Below are 15,720 nucleotides of genomic sequence, written 5' to 3'. Positions count from 1 at the left end.
TCCTATCAATCGGTCGTCGATAGTCGATACTACGTGATCAGTGCCCGTTAAATGATTACGTAATTACGCTACACACACACACACACACAACGTACCTTGCGTTCATTTTGTATATTATAATATTATGATATAGGACCGGATCGACGACGCGTATGGGTTCGGACGATCGGCTGGTAGTATATTATAGGCATTTGTGCAGTATAATATACGCTATACTCGCTTGCGTATAATATGTGTGCCGGAATTATCGTGGGAAGACGAACGGAAGAAAAAAATCTTACATTGCGGGTATAATCGTGATACGCTTGCACAGATGTCTGTCCGCTTTTGACTTTCTACATACACACTACACCACACACACGTTATATTATTATTATTATGACTACTTATGGTGTGTGTGTTTCTTTTTTTCGTCTCTCTAAGAACATCTCGTGTTACGTATAGTTTTTGTACACACAGATCTCCAAACGCCGACGCCGACGCCGTCTATAATAAACGACAAAACATTGTCGGTCGTGTGTGAGTGTGAATGAGCCGCGCCGACGAAGAAAATAATTTTTCTTGTCACGGAAACAATGCGTACTCTGTATAACGATAATAATATAATTGACAGACGTTTCCCGTCTCTACAATACATTTAATATTAAAACCACACTTTTACACGGAAATTCGTTCAGAAAATTTCACTTTACGTTATACGCGTAAGTACCTATAAATACAAAATAATTCACCTAACCTCAACTCAGTTTTTCTTTTTTTTGGTAATGAAGTTATTCAATTTCTGACTTTGGAATTTCTAAGTAGGTACCTACATATAATTATAAGAACTATATTTTTGATTATTAATAATTTGTATATCATTTAACGAGTGTTCTGTGAGTTACAAGCTTTTCCCTTCTTTTTAAAATGAGAATACCAAAGTGTTAACTATACATTTTTAAGTAGATAATTTTTTTAAAATTGTTTGTATTAATCTAAATTAAAATGTGAACTAATAATTTCTCAGTTACCTATTAAAATGTATTTATCATAAGGATAATAGTTTTAAAAAGGTCAGAAAAAAATATAAAATAGATGTAATAATGTTGGATCTAGTATATTTATTATACACGAACAATCTTTACAAATTATAAAATATTGGTAGCTGAATTACTAACATTTTTAAATTATCATATCTCCATAAATATATCCCCACCCATTATTTAGGATCAATTATCTTGAGTAGACAAAGTAAAATAACTCAAAACTACTTGTTCGAATTAATTCGATTTAGATAAAACATGTTTAAATAGTCATCTGATTAATAATTTACAGGAAAACAGAGTGATTTTAATTTAAAAAAAAGAGATTAGTATCACCACAGTTTCACAATCCATCATAAATGGTACAGACATTTTATACTCAATTGAAAATATAGTCCATACGTTTACTTATCAATTTCAAGAATTATAATTTAAATAAATTCATTATTAAATCAATAAACGAGCATAGTAAATCGCCCTGTATACGTATGCACATATGTGTATTTAAAGGCGCATTATTATTGCTCGATTAAGTTGTTCGAACGTGCCGCTGTGCTAGAGACGTCGTCGGCCGAAACTAATTAAACGTATAAATTCACAGGTCGACGCCATTAATTCTACTACTACAATATTTTATACTGAGTTCAATTAGTGTGCGCGAGTGTGAATAACGCTGCGCTGTCTTCATAGTTGGTATACCTCCGCGTCCGTCCGGCTGCTTCTGCCGCTTCTGGTGCCGTAGTTGCTTATGGAATTACTATTTTACTGACTTTGCAGCTTGTTATTGGATTTATAAGGTACGTTTATGTATGTACTACAAATTTATACTTACTATGTTACGCGGTGTTCACACACAGGTGTGCATAATATTATAATATGCAAGTAAATAGTACACGCCTCTGATTATACCTTTTTATACGCGTTTCGCGCAGGTGCAGCGTCTTACCGAATTTCTTACGTCTTTACCTTGAGGCTTGCATAATGATGTATATAGCTATATAGTACGATTTGTTTTATTCTACGGATAATAATTTTCGAGATTATTATAGATACGATTTTGGGGTATATATAGGCTAAGATAGGTACCGGCCGCGACGCAGTGAATGAAAGATGTTTTTTTTTATTTTTTACCCGAGGCTCTGACCGGTCGTTGTCGTCGTTGATCCATCGGTATAATATTATAATATATGCTATATTATGCTGCGTATATATGTATAGCGGTAGTCAAATGCTTGGCGGGCATTAACGGAAAGTGTCGTATACGCGCACATAGATCATCAAATGATGATTTTAGCTACTATTATTATTTCCCATAAAACTGACTGTTTAATAAAATAAAAACGTACTCTAGAACGTATAATAATAATAGGTATCGGATAAAATATAATATATATTATATATTATATCGTGTAATGTACGGTAATAAATAACAATACTTTTTGAGACCAACCAACGTATATATTATACCTATAACAGTGTAAGTATATGTATTCTAGAAAATTCAAACCGGGAGCCATGTATGCTTCAACCGTTTCCGATATAAACGTCAATAAATTACCATTTTTTGGTTATTTTTCTTGTTTAGCCCTCTTAAAATTTCCATAAATTCCTATCCAATGTGTTTTTTCTGTCATATTTATATACATTATTTAGTGAGTACAACATGTATATTGTATCAATCATCAATATATATAAACATGTTTTATAGTACATAATTGTTTTCTTTCTTCGAGTGGAGTGCATATAATATATAAAAATATTAAATTCATTAGTTTTGAAAAAATGCTAATTTGAACGTCTAATAAACGTTTATATATAATAATAACATTTAAGAAAAGTCGAAATAATGTGAAGCCTCAAGGTATTCTATAACTATTACTAACTATAAAGAAAAATAATATTACTGCAAATAATTTTACGGTAGTTACATCCGTAAGTTAACCACATTTAAGATAAGATTAGGTTTATATTATATATTTTAGATTTGAGTATTTGGCACACAACAAAGAAACGTGAATCTTCGTACCAAATTTATAATATATTTTTACAATTTTTTTTCAACATTTAGGTTGTTATAATTAATTTTAGTATTTTTCTACAGAATTTTGATTAATCGCAATTTATATTATTAACTAAATAATATAAAAATAAACAAATCAAAAGGTTTTAAATTAATAAAAAAACAAATAATCTTTACATACATTGAGAAATAGATTGATTGAAATAAATGCATTTATTTTTATAAAGCTAGTTGTGTGAGCCAAATTCTATAACAACATAAATCTCATAAGACTATGAATAAAAAGTATATTTCCAATGGTATAGAATTTGTATCTTCCCGTTTTATTCGAAATTTATAACTCAACACATGCTTGTAGTTTGACATAAAAAATAAGCCGTAAAAAGTTTAAGAATTTAACTTGTATGCAATCATAAAATCACGTTGTTTAAATTTACAAGACAAAACGATAACTATTTTTAATTTTGATTTTATTATTCAATCATATTATCCAGTTGTATTTTATGCTATCTAAAATTTAAATTATTGTTATAATATAGTACCTACCTATTATAAGTTTCACACACAAATTTAATAAATCTGTTTTCTATAAACCGTATAGTATTGAAATGGAAATAAGTTAATACAAAACGAATATCAACAGTGATTGTCATTGGTCTCTGCAGCACTACATAAAACATTATGTTTTGTTAAATGTAATATAATTATGTTTTATTAAAATAATCGTGCAGTAAGTATATGTAGGTAAGTACTGCAATTATATTTTAATTTATTTTAAACGAATCCCAAGTATCAACTGCATCATAGATATATCGGCCTACGTGTAGTAATAGGATTAAACAGAGTTAACTTTCAATTAAAAAACATTGATTTACGGTTGATTGCTATCTGATGTTTGAGGCTGCCCCGAACTGATGTCGACGTTTCAGGATTTGTATAGCAGTTGTAGTAGTAGTTTTAGTTTTAGTAGTAGGTAGTAGTAGTAGTAGTAGTATTCGTAGTAGTAGTAGCAGTAGTAGTTTTTGTTGTTATTGTAGTAGTATCACACCGCCCTGGGGACCTATGGCCGAGAAAATACGTCAAGTGGCAAGCCGTCGCGTGTTACACATCAGACACCGGCGGTGGCAGGACCCCTCGGGTCAACCCTCCAGAGGGTATTTTGTATGCTGCTCGCGATCGCTATGTGTCCCGGACACTGCACCAGTGGTTAATTTCGCGGGCTGTCCCCCGGACTTGGCAGGCTTTTAAAACCGGACGTAAATTATTACCACGTGAACAAGAGACGCGTGTACGGTGTACGCATATAATATTATCTGCAGTGCAGGGATGATATCCCAGACGATAAGACCAGTGGCGGCGGGCCGAACTTGAAACTTCAACGGTACTGTTACGAGGCGACGCGCAACGTTGCGGACCAATTACGAATGATATAACGTGCTATACATTATACATATTATTTCATATTATATTATAAAATACACGTAGGGTGTATGTCTGGAGAATTAGTATAATCTTACATTGAAATTACATAATATAAATATCATGTGGGTGAAATTATATATTCTACCCACTTTGTTTAAATCACAAAACTAAAATTAATAGTAAGTGATAGATCTCTATATTTGTAAATTGTAGTATTAATTTTTTGAATCAATAAATTTAAAAATTCCAAAACTTAAGTTAAAATTATAGTTCTACAACTTAAAATATATATAAAGCGTAAGTTAACTTAACAAACTTGTACATTTGTCTCGTATATTTTTCAAGGAACACTGTAAATGCGGCTTGTAGTAACAATATTTTGTTTTCACTATATTTTCATCAAATTCTGATTTCTGTATCATGGTCCCCGTTAATAATGTACTCCTATTATTAGTCCTATTGACATACGAAATTGCACTGGTATAGAAACTTAGTAGATTTAAAATTCAATGGATTTTAGTAAATATGTATATCGTTTTTAACTTTGTGACAATAATAGTACCAATAGGTCATGCTAGGTTTTATTAGTACCAATAGGTAGGTACTTATAATTCGCAGAACTCAGGTTGTCTATGAATAACGTTATAATTAAAATTCCGTTTACTTAGCAGGATGTTGAACCACTTTTGGTTACTTAATTAAAAGAGTATTATTCATGTATACCTTTATATTATATAGTCCGTTTCTTTCCGGTCAAGTAAACAAAATCGTTATTAATATTCTGTAAAGAACAGTTTGTACTCTTTTAGAGCAACCACCACTGCTGATGATGGTTTTTTTTAAAAATAATTTAAAATTTAAGATTTAAGTATTTTTATTAGGTTATCACTTATCCTTATGTGTTATATAATTTTGTTTCATATCATAGTGGCCCGAAGCAATGTGTAATACATTATAATTTAATTTAAATTAAGTTTAAGTACTTATGTGTTTTTCTCTACATAACTTACAGCTATTATAATAATCACCCACAATTATTAACTTTAAACTAGTAGATGGTAACGTGGCAACAAGATTCCCAAATCGTTATTTATGCACGATACTATACGGTTTATCTCATCTTAGGTGACATTTTAGTTTTCAATCACTTTTCTCGCTAATCTAACCTAACTTAGAATGATTTGTATTTACGAACCATATTCTCGGTTATACGATTTGGAAATAAAGTCCTTTCGATTATTGTCCATTTAAAAAATGTATATACCTGGGTAAAGCTCTACACAACAACGTAAACTAGAACACATACTAGTTATCTCGTCAAGATAACTCACTGAAAATATATATTGTATTATTGCGCATGTATATAGATGCATGCATACTGCACGTAAAGGTTCCACATATTTTTTGTAACACGTCAATATATAGATGCATTATAAGTTTACATAATATAGCTTCGGGGAAGTTTGCGTGACGCACCCCAGCGTGTGGTCCCGGTTATATACACAAACTTATTGTATTATAGGTATGCGTGAACTGTACTAGCAACACAATAGTTCGGCGCGAAGTTTTCGCAAAATCGGCACCGACCGGGATGAGAGGTTTTGGGGTGGTATACGCAATAATAATAATAATAATACAACAGCGTACTCATACGTAATAAACCTATATAATTTATTTATACGTACCTACGTTTGCGCGCGTTTAGTTTTGCAGTCGGTCGAAAAAAATAATAACACACAGGGTTATCACCAAGCAAGTTAGCTCCATTTTCTTCCTCGATAAAACGCAGTCATTCAAAATTTTATTTTTGAAATTTTTAAATAGGTATACTTAAAGACCATATTTTCAAATTCTTAAGATTTTTTTTACTACTTAAGGAGTTTTCTGTAGAAGTACAAACCTATGTTTTTTAAATGACAACACTCCTAAAAAAAAACAGTAAATTAGTTACCAGATAATTTTTCTGAAAATTTCAACATATAAAAATCAAAATGTAATGAATAATTTTTGAGTTTTTTAACTTTATGTAATAAGGAATAAAGATAATAAATAAATGATAGTGGGCTTATAGTTTATACTACGGAAAATATAGGAACTATAGTAATTTTAAAATGTTTGTAATTTATACTAATCTATTAATATTTATACAAAAAAAAATATTCAAGTATAATGCATACAAGTTCCAATATGACACCTATTTTATAATTTTGTAAAACCATTTTAAAGATTGTTATCCTTAATACAAATATCCTAATAACTGAATAACTACTCGTTCAAATTATGAATTAGCTACATAAAACGTTTCAAAGAATTATCTATTAAATAATTAAAAGCAAAAAAAGAGGTTCTAATTTTAAAAATAGAAGTTTATATCGCCATTGGACACTTCTCAAGTAGTATCAAAATTCTCAATAATTTGTAACTTTGGTATTAAAATATATCAAAAAATTAGAATTTCGTGAAATTTATTAAAGAAAAATGGGGGTGATCATACTTGGTTAATCATCCTGTATAATGACGATGACGACGGTGAGTCGTCCTGCCGAGATTGACACCGAAATCTTATTATATATACTCGCGGGTATAATATGTATACTGCTGCTACTATATATTATACATCCGCCCGAGTCGTAATATTTTTCGGAATTGGATTTTTTTATTGGATTACCGCGTCGCCGCGCTACCGAGTTATTGTTATTATATTTTCTCGTCGTCGTCGGTAACGTTTTTCGTCTCTCGTATTGTGCAGTGCGTATTATATACTACACTGAGGCTGGAGGTTTTTGGCACAGTTTGTGTACATTTATATGTATACATTGCGTTGCAGAAATCGAGTTTCCACTCCTCCGGCTGGTGTGCCCAGCGGGCGATTTCATATTACTTTTTGAAAAGTGTATAATCGACTTAAAATAACTTACCACGTCGAGCCCCGTTTGCTTGTATACATTAATATAATATTATTGTCATCGTCGTTATTATTATTACTATTTTTTATTTCTCTTCCTCGCACTGTCGTCATTTTCTCCTCTCGAGCAAAACCTACAGCACCTTACAAACTGGTTCCCCAAATCTTTTCGAAGCATAGGATGTCTCTAATAGTGCACCCGGCTCATGCTTACTTCTATTTTCTCTGCTATACCAAAAAGAAATAATATATCACCGTGACTAAGACGTGTATGTTATAAATATTACGCTCGCGGACTTAAGCGCTGTATTCCTGATACCTAATTATCGTCATTATTATTTAAATTTTTAATTACACGGTAATGGTTCACGGTAATGGTATTCAGTAGCTACCGTTATACGCATCGTATTTGTTATAGTGACTCCACCTTGACAAATCCTATCAATCGTATACATACGTTTACTTATATACAGGATGACGTATCGTACATGCTCACCACCATATTTTCCTTCAGTAATGAATTGATTCAAATTTCAATTATTGGAATATATTTAAGTGGAAATTCAAACAAATAACTTTCCAATTTAAATTTGTGTAAATAGTAATAATAATGTAAGTACCTATAATAATATTGTATATATCTATGATAAATGATAATATTGGTTTATTGACATATTCTTATATTTTTAAATTTTTCGACTATAATAAACACTAATATAGTTCCCATGTTATAATATATTTTTTCTGTTATTTTTTAAACAGTTTTTCAGTACTTTTAACCTTAGTATACCTATATATATATATATATATATTAATAAATCTTTGTTTCTAAAATTATATTCGTTTAAATTTTTATCTATAGAATCTAGATATACCAAATGTATATTAATGTTCAAAAATCAATCATCTACTTAATAATTTACTGTAAAAAAGGTCGATTCTCACATGAAAAAAATAAATAACTATTAAAAATATGGATTTTATTGAAGTACACAAAATAGCAATTTGATTGAACTCATTGTAAGCATGCTTTATGAATTACCCAGTAGAATAAGACGAGGAGATATATTTTATAATAGTTGCTTATAGTTGTTGTGGCGCATGCATTATGTATAGGTATATGTATACATAGGTATCGTGGATAATCCGGCGTGGTTTAAGAACGACGTAGATTGGATGTAATATATACATATATGTACGGCTGCTTTTTAACGCCACCGCGTATCTTTGTATGATGCATAATACATCATCATATTCAATATATTATAATTTTGTAAACGGAAATCATCACGATTTCACCGCGACTCAGACGAATAAATTACTATGTGCCTATATTTCATTTAAAATCCCCAAAAGCAAAAAAAAAAAAAACATGTACACGTTTACAAAAAACTGTTAACAACGCCTTTAATCCTTTATAATCCACTGTGTTTATATATTAGGTACCCGCGAAAACTATAATGCGAATGCAAATGAAGTGTTTACATTGTTTTCATTTTTTTTTTTTTTTTACAACAAAACGCTCTCATTAAACTCGGATTTATTTTCATCATATTTTTAAAGTTGTATTAAATTGTTTTTTAAATCAACTACTTATGAAAACTTTTAATAGCTATATATATATATAATTTATAGTATATAATATAATACAATTTATTTATTCAATAATCATTTGTAAAATATTATTATTGTTTTCATCTACGCGATAGCTTATAAGACGTTATAATAAGTAATATTTAGGATAGTTCAAAATATTTTGTTCTGTCCTATATAATTTTACAGTGAGTAAGAAATATAATTTTTAAGAATATTCGTAAAAATATGATTTTAGTGAAATAAACTTGCAGAAAAATTTAACAAAAATCCATTAAATAAGATGAAAGAACAGAATATGTTTATATACTATGCGCATAATATAACGTGCATAGTATAAGTATATAAGAAAAAGAATTATTGGCAATATTATATTTTATAAAGTCGTTTTAAAAGTTTTTTTTTTTTATAAAAAAATATTTATTTATATAACTACGTAAGTTGATTTAGCCCCAGGTTGTTGAGACAAATTGTTTTTCTTAACCAGGCTGCGAACACGGTGTCTGTATATATCGTATCGCATTCGACCGCAGAATCACTAACAGCAGTACCTACATCAGCAGACTTATAAAATGCAAAATGGCAATGAATATATGAAATTTAACCGTAAATATTAATATACGTATAAACACGCTAAGACGCGTTCGGAACGTTCGGTTTTTTTTTTGTTTTTTATTTATTATATAACGCTGCGTGTTGCTCAATACAATAAAATGTAATATTATGGCCGAAAGATTACAGAAAACAATTGTTATATTATAATATTATAAATCTATAGGCATTTTAAATTTATGACTCGTTGGTAGGTCAAAACGGTGATCGACGGAAAGGTAGTACAAAATCAATAATGGGTCCTCCGTGATCGTAATATCTTATACACACCATCGGGGCATATCTATATTCTATACATAGATTAAGTATTATGTATCATATATCCGGTATAATTATATTACATTATACCGTCTTCGGGAGAAGAAACTAAAAATCGTGTACATACGTATAATTTATATGTATACGTGTAGGACCGTCTGCACCGTGTCATGTCCTGTACGCATGTGGCCAAGAGACAAATGGCGTGTTAAACGTTCTCCGGGTTCGGGGTTCCTTCCGAATATATGTATATACAATAATATGATCTCTGACCGTCTATCCGTATATGCCGTGCACGCTGACTGCAGTGGCGGCTAAACTCACAGTGACAGAAGTCGACCGGCCAGCGATAATAGTATAGTATATACCTATAATAACAACAATAATAATAATGCATTGCAGCGTACTATAATATAATATAATATATAATACAGCATACCTATATATATATTGTGTCATTCGTTTGTATAACACATAATAATATACCACCACCTACCTATGTATAGTTATGTGTATATACGTCTGTCAGCTCTACGAGGAGGAGCACTGTGGCACGCACACACCCGGACGGATATATAATAATAATTATTATAAATACGGGCATATTATAACCTCGTGATATTATTATATTGTGTGTAAGACGAACATGGTAAGACGGTAGAGAGGGGTATGGAGACTCCCACTTTTTGTCCCCTCGCCGAAAATACATATTATATTCATCAAACATTTCTTATATTTTTGTGAATGAACGCCGCCGCTGCCGCCGGACTACTTTTTTTTTTACTATATTATATTATATGCTCTTCGCCGCGTATACCTGCCTATATAATTATTTCGTGAACCCGAATAGTCTGTGATTTCCGCCACACCGTCGTCGTACAATTATATATATATATATATCAACCACATAGGTATATATAATATAATATTATAAACTACACCTAGATGTGCGCGCGCGCGTGTGTGTATATAATATTGTATTTTATGTACATCCTCTCCTGTACAGCATCTCCGGTCCATCCGGTCTGATTCTTGAGACCTGTTCGCCGAGCGCATCGCGCGCGATGATGTTGCGGTGTACGTGATTCGAATTCGTGATACACGAAAATTACACAGGACGGAAATCTAGATTTTTTCCCCATTCTCGTATCGCCATGATATATACAGCAGGTAGGTACGTGCGCGGACCGGGGACCACGACTTTACAGCGGCAATTGTTGCATAATGTGTGAAGGAAAAGGGAAAATTATCCGTGTGAAATCGCCATGATTAAAACTAAGCCTTATATTATATATATTAGGCACCCCGCACGTTCATATATTACGGCCAATGGAAACGCTGCTGACGTACTTATAATGCATGCTAATAATATACGTGGTAATTTACATGTATCATTATGAACGGTCAAAAGACACCCTTTCGATTTGTGTTTCATATAAGAGATATAACCGTTGTTGTGGTGGTGTAAATTTAACTGCAGCAGAAAATCACTCTTATCCCGTCGCGGATTTTCTCCATGTTATATGTGATTACGTATAATTCGTAAATACACTTAGCTACTACCACACTCGTGTATTACATAATTATATACATATATATGTATACCCCACTACTGAATATAATTTAATTTTTCGTCGATTATCGATATACTATTATTTAATATTATGTATATAGAATCTCGACTAGACGAGAAACGTGTATATAAATTGGTTTTACGGTGATGAGGGAGGGAGGAGGTTTCTTCGGTAGTTACTTGTTTGATCATCGAATAGCACTCCTATAATATATTATACTCTGTAGTATATAGTTTTCTCAAACACATGGAAATGTCGAACAGACAATAATATAGTAATACGCCTCTATACAGTGTCGAAGAGGTTAAACAATTATTACAGTGTAGGCCAATTGGTCGCGTTCCATATTATACCGTTATCTTTATGCGTGGACACTTGGTGTCTGCTGCTGCAGTATCCCCGGTCGGCATTTTATTTTATTATTATTTACTTTTTTTCTACCTTCGAAAATGAGCACTGCCGCGCGTGATTTTTTTTTTTTCTGAAAACGTAAATTTTATTGTTTACGAAACCACTCTGCAGTTTCAATAACAATAAAACTTGTAAGTCACAACATAACTAAAAATAATAATAATATGGTCGTAAAGCTAACACGTACCCTCTCGTATTATACGCGTATTATATATAATATAATATTATATTATATTACGTACCTTTTCCTACTCGGCTACACTTGAAACAGAATCGTAAAATATATATACTCTTCGTAATAAGACGTCTATATAATAGTATGTACAATAACTGCACGGTAAATTGGTCGTACTCTTGACTTGTCCGATATATATATAATATACTAGTTAAGTACATTATTTTGCATCCAATCTGAACGGGGAAAAATATGTGCTGTATAGTATAGTGATGCAAATTTATAACACGACCAACTATGCGTTGAATTTTTCTTGTTCGATCGAACAAGCTTTTGCAGCTATAATAATATCATTATTCAGTAATCGTGCTGTTGGACTATTGAAAGCCATCGATTGCGTATAAATATTATAGGGCATTGCAGGAGATTATAATATTATTATAATACCTATCCACTATGTAATAATATGTTCCCCGACTCGTACATTAATCGTAACGAATAGAGCTCGGTATAATATTCTCAACGAGTTTATTTGACGCAAAGTGAAAACTAAAATATAATAGTGTAATTATAATATTGTATAACTATAATACGGGGAAGATTTTTTAGTTGCTATATATGTATATGCTATTACCTAGTATAAATTATTTATATTTTATTCCATACAAGACTCGCCAGATCGATCATATTATTATAGTTATTATTTCTGCAACTATGCGTTATTTTAATTTTAGATAATAGTTATAACTATATAAGTAGCTACATACCTATATAGTGTAATTTGTCGAGCATGCTCTCTTTCACATTTTATTCTTTTATAATACTAATATTTTAATTTTTGTAATTTTTAAGTAGTGCATCTACGAAAAGTCTATCATATTTTCAAATACTTATATTTTTTAACGTTTAAGGAGTGTGATTGTACAAACTTAATTTTTTATAAAGTCAACACACTATAATTTTTCTAAGTTGTTAAGATGATTTTTTTTTTCAAAATGTTGAATGTTGAACGAATAATTTTTAAGTTATTGAGATATATATATTTATTAATAATTATAAGGATAATAATCTATGTTAATAGGTTTATAGTGGTGGAGGTCACGATTGTTTGAAAATTATATTAATTAATATTAGTTTACTAAGATATATTTCCAAATGAAATAAATAGCTAATAGTCAGCCTATATTATAGATTAAGTTATATTATAATATGTACATATTAACTATTTTATGTAAAATAATACATATGACTACTTAATGGGTTAACAACTTCGGAACTCCTCGATTGAATTTCGATTTAGATGCAAAAACATTAAAAAAAAAAAAAATCATAAACTAAACAATTGACAATAGAAAAGTGTATATTTCTTATGAAAAAATCAAGTTTATTCTTTGTAAAAAGTACTTTTAATTTTGTAAAAAAATTTAGTAAGTATTTAAAAATATGGTGTATGGTTTTATTAAAAATTCCAAAAACCAGAATTTAATAAAATACATTAGGTATTAAAAAATAAAAAGGGGGAGGAGGTGATCGTGCTTGGTTTGATATAAATCACTTTGTGTATACCAATTCTTATATTCTACAGTTTGAGATAGCGATTTAATTGGATGGTTTAACCGTCTATCATATTATCATGGTATTATAGTTTGTAAAATTATATGCGTACCGCTACAGCTTCTTATCGATATTGTTTATTGATCAAGATAATAATGTAATAAGCTATATTCCGTTTAAAAATTCGTCAACCTTCGCAACGGTCCTGAAGACCTGAACTTATCCATATGATGTATTAACGTCGTCATCACATAATTTATGTTCATACATAACGTGTAAAACAGCTACAGTGGTTATAAACGTTAAGCGACGTTTATGTCGTAAGTCGTAACGTGCGAATGAGCGCGCGTTTATTTCTTGTATATGGCACGGCGTCATCGCGTGACTGCTGCTACAACGGCAAGTAGGCAAAAAAAAATTAGATCAATCAGTGAAATAACACGAAAGAAAAAGGTACGTAGTCGTTTATAATAATGATTGAGGTATTATATTATTATTAATAATGCTTCCGACCGTCATAATCGTTATATCGATACTAATTGTCGTATGGAACAGCCACAGATGGTACAGCCGATACAGTATTATATCATTATTATTATAATTATATAAATACTAAAAAACTGGACAAAACTTTATAATGTCCAATAGCCGATTGTACCTGTATAAAAACAGCAATTATTGTTGACAATTTCGCTATCGCAGTCCACGTCATAAAATAATAATAATAATAATGATAACGATTTATTCAAATGAATAAAACAGGCAATTACCCAATAGTACAGGTAATTAGATTGGATGTTAAACGTTAAACAAATAAATTGTAAAAAACATATAGAATTACTCTAAAATTAATTATCATATTATATTATATAATATTTAATTAAATATGATATATTTATATGTACCTATATTATATCATACAGGTAGGTCCCGTAAGTATTATTATTATCGTCTTATTAAGTATATATAGTGTTCGTATACTTTTTAAGTAGGTACTGAAAAACATATTTTAAATACTTTTTCAAAGTACTCAATTTAAATAATAATGTTCAAATCCATTTAATCCATAAAAAACGTACCTATACTACCTAATATCGATTTCATAATTTAACATCTTTATAGAGCTAAAAATGTGTAATGATCATATTCACACAATAAAATATTTTTAATGTCACTTACCATAAGTACATAGGGGCGATTGTAAACTCCGCCAGTTATTTTTGTTTACCTGGTCAGTGCTCACATTGCCATGTGCCTTCTCACATTAAATACGCTAACATCTATTGCAATGATATATGTCAAAATTGACAAAAATATCATATCAAGGTGAGATCGATTCATTTATTAATAATTTTATCTTCATAATATTATCTGAAATCAGTATTTCCAATGATGATATCGGCAGTAAGTAAGGTATACGTAAAGTATACTTTGTCGAACATAATCATTCGTAGTCTGCGTGTCGAGGTGTATATTTTATATTGAACGAAATATGTCCGAACAAAATATGTCGCAACAAAGTAATAATATAAAATTAATAACGATTATTATTATGAAAAATATGATTTTATATTATTACTTATTAGGTATAACGATTTTTTTTACTATGATTTAAATATTTAATGTGAACGATATATTATGTTATATTATAATTTTTTTTTTAATAATATATCATATTAATTTTATACTGCTACTTGATTTTATTCACTGGCGGAGTTTACATGAACCTAATTTTACCTGTTTTTTTTCTGGCAGAGTTTACATGCGCCTGTACATAGGTAGATTAGTTAGAATCAAATTTTCAACTAATGAGAAAAACAGATGGGACATTTATAATTACACATAAATGATGATGTGGTTTTATAATATTCTAAGTGAATTAAATGCCAAAAAACTAAAATTTGTTTTAGAATAAAAAAATGTGCAGTAAATTTTGTACCAATATGGCTATATCTATCAATACATTTTTTTTTTATCAAGTATTCAAATTAGATACCTATTTTAAATATTATACTTTTAAATTGCATCTATTAGTAGGTACTTGGATATAGCTATTTAAGTATTAAATTTTTAATTCTGCAGAATTCATACCTATTATACATATTATAAAGTCGCCGTGCGCCGGCGGTTTACCACAATATTATATCATATAATATCATAACAATATCCATAAA

The 15,720-nt window shown here is 30.2% G+C and overlaps 1 long non-coding RNA gene across 1 annotated transcript in view; it reads left to right on the top strand.

Annotated features, from left to right (window-relative positions):
* The first annotated feature begins 338 nt into the window (after positions 1-338).
* LOC132917336 (uncharacterized) overlaps positions 339-15,720 on the top strand; it is a 38,677-nt gene continuing 23,295 nt past the window's right edge. The window contains exons 1-2 of the long non-coding RNA XR_009660269.1: positions 339-701; positions 1,624-1,819. This is a non-coding gene — a long non-coding RNA (uncharacterized LOC132917336). The remainder of the gene's footprint in view (positions 702-1,623; positions 1,820-15,720) is intronic.

This window comes from Rhopalosiphum padi, chromosome 1 (genome assembly GCF_020882245.1).
Source record: "Rhopalosiphum padi isolate XX-2018 chromosome 1, ASM2088224v1, whole genome shotgun sequence".
In the NCBI taxonomy this organism is placed as follows: Eukaryota; Metazoa; Arthropoda; class Insecta; order Hemiptera; family Aphididae; genus Rhopalosiphum; species Rhopalosiphum padi.
Note: the sequence above shows the minus strand (reverse complement) of the source record. Positions and strands in the feature narration are given on the sequence as shown.